At 47.5% G+C, this 2,500-nt stretch overlaps 1 long non-coding RNA gene across 1 annotated transcript in view; it reads left to right on the top strand.

Moving 5' to 3' along the window:
- Window positions 1–348: 348 nt before the first annotated feature.
- Window positions 349–2,500, top strand: part of LOC121812039 — a 5,337-nt gene continuing 3,185 nt past the window's right edge. The window contains exons 1-2 of the long non-coding RNA XR_006052830.1: window positions 349–973; window positions 1,519–2,500. The exon at window positions 1,519–2,500 is cut by the window's right edge and continues 1,880 nt beyond it. This is a non-coding gene — a long non-coding RNA (uncharacterized LOC121812039). The remainder of the gene's footprint in view (window positions 974–1,518) is intronic.

Genomic DNA, 2,500 nt, shown 5'->3' with positions numbered 1-2,500 from the left:
ACAGAATAAACACAGTTTGCCCCACTGTATCTGGACCATGTGATGTGGTCTGCTTCAGATTACTGCTTCAGCCTGACAGCTTCCCTCCAAAGTGCTTCCTCGTCTTTACCTTACAGAGTAAAGTGCTCGGGAGTGACTGGTGTTGTGATTTGGTGCTTTATAAAAATTAAAAATTGTCAGTCAATTGTCCAAAGATTCCCAAACAGCTGATACGTTTGTAAAACTGCCTGAACTAAAGGTAAAGTACAGTCACTGTGGTTGTAGCTGGCTGGGGGAGGTGCTGTTAGTCAGCCTGTCTCGGCCTCCTGAGCTGTAGCAGTGAGGAGATGAACTCCTTCAACACGCCAGGCGTTTAATCTCACTTCACTTTCTTTCTTCCTGCTTTTCCTTTTACGCTTCCCAGTTTTCCCGCCTCCCTTTGGCTGCACCTCCCCTTCTCTCTTCCAGTTGCCCTGGTTTCTCAGCTTCCTGCTCCTGTCACAACCCTTTCCCCACTTCCTATTCCACTCCTTTGTTTCTCCCTCTCTTCTCTGCTATCTTCTGTCTCTCCATCTCCTCAGGTCCTGGCTGAGGATCCTTGGTTCCTCTAATATTATCCAATCAGTAATATCTTAAGGGGGCATTTCCTGGTGTATGGCCCATCCTCTTACAGCCATACAAGGTAAGAGTGGAATGTCTCAGCTTCATAAGAGCGAGACGCTGGGAGGAGAGGGCGACCCATTCTGATGAGCAGTCGTGCCACGAGCTCCCACTTAATGTGGAAAAAATCGTAACTTTAGGGAATTTTAAAGGAAGCCAGATACGTTTGTGACCTCATCACCAGCAGCTACCAAACAAGAGACACAACCAAAGTAAAGGGCAGTTAATTCCTTTCACCAGGCAACGCTGAGCACCCGGCGAGTGAAGATGAAAAGCAGAGTCCTCTCATCAGCCCAGCGGCGCCGCAGCTCGCCGACCTGCAGCAGAGAGTCAGGTATGATGTTGGCGATGTCTCTGTGGTCTGGAACGTGTTGATGTCACAGCGATATTTGACTGCCTGTAATCTTGTAACGATGCACCTGAACGTCTTCTGTTACGCTGTTTTAAAAAGTCAGCGATTTTTGCTTTGCAGCCTTTAGGAAGTTATTTGTTACCCTGTTGCATTTATACCAACATGACACTGAGTGTATCTGTATCGTAGCAGGAGGACACAGTAAGCTGCACATTGCTGTTTCTAGATGTGAATGAATGCTCCTCCACTGTTATTAGACACAAGCTGAGGCGATTGTAAGGTCCACCGAGCAGGAACCTCTAACAGGGTGTTTGTATATCATCTGTGTACCAAGGAGCCTGATGGTTCACCGCACCGTTTGCTTTCCCAGCCCGGATGTCTCTAACCTCAATGATGTGATCACTGACTGACTGAAGCTCGTGATCCCCGTGAAAGCGTCGGTGTATAAAGCAGTGTGATGAAAGAAAAGGTCACAGGAACAAAATACTCATGAATGCAAAGCACTTAATTTCTGCCTTTTTCCTCAGGACACTGCTTTGTTGTGGTAAGTGAGAAAAGATGGAAGAGGAGAATATGTGGAAGCAACATCCTGGGTAAGAGCATTCCTCATATATTCCCAGTTTAGCTGTTAATAAAGTTTATGGAGAAGTACAAACGAGAACAACACGTTTCATTAAATCCATCTGATAAAGATTCATGCATTTAATGAAGCGCTGCTTACTTTCACTCAGTTACCTTGTTCTCTCTCTGAGTGTTGGGCCGTAATACAGGAGAGCTTTCATCTGCTTAATCACACTGACAGCTGCAGACTGACTTTATCCATTGCAGGTTAGCAGTTTGCTTTTCTTTGTAAGGCAGGGTCACAGCAGCAGCACGGTGGGCGCGCTGACACCATGAGCCCGTGCTGCTGCCGCCCCTGTGAGGTCCGTGACGGACGTGAGAAAGTGTGCAGGCAGAGAGAGAGGGAGGAAATGCTGTATTTATTTCCCAAGGAGTCAAAATTCTTAAGGGCAGTTAGGAGGACATTCACATAACCCCCTGTACACACTCAGACTCTCACACAAGTTCCCTGTGGGACCAAAGAGCAGCGATTCCCAGGACAATTTTCACATGGAAGGCGAGGGGGTTCGTGGTGATGCTGTTGGTGTGGGAGTGGGTCTGTGAAGTGGGAAGCCAGAGTCTGTTCACACAGATTTTCGATGCTTCTCTGCATTTGTTACCCGTTTGCCGCGCAGCAATACATCCCATAATTATCAGACGTTTCGTGAGGCAGCACTTTGTGCTTTTTATACTTTTCGCTCTTCATTCGTCTTCACACAAATGTCACACTTTGAGTCTTTTGATCCTAATGTGTAAAAAGCCGCTCGAGCGGCCGCGTGTTCGCCTCAGGTGTCTGTGGTGCTGACGCCGCGTCGGCTGCTGTAACGTCTTTTCCTGCCTGCACACAAAACGGGAAAGTCAGATGGGGTCATGTGACTCTGCAGAGCCCACACAAACGTTTAGATTAAA

The sequence above is a fragment of the Haplochromis burtoni genome, unplaced genomic scaffold (assembly GCF_018398535.1).
Source record: "Haplochromis burtoni strain Fernald_Lab_line unplaced genomic scaffold, NCSU_Asbu1 Contig_413, whole genome shotgun sequence".
NCBI lineage: Eukaryota > Metazoa > Chordata > Actinopteri > Cichliformes > Cichlidae > Haplochromis > Haplochromis burtoni.
Note: the sequence above shows the minus strand (reverse complement) of the source record. Positions and strands in the feature narration are given on the sequence as shown.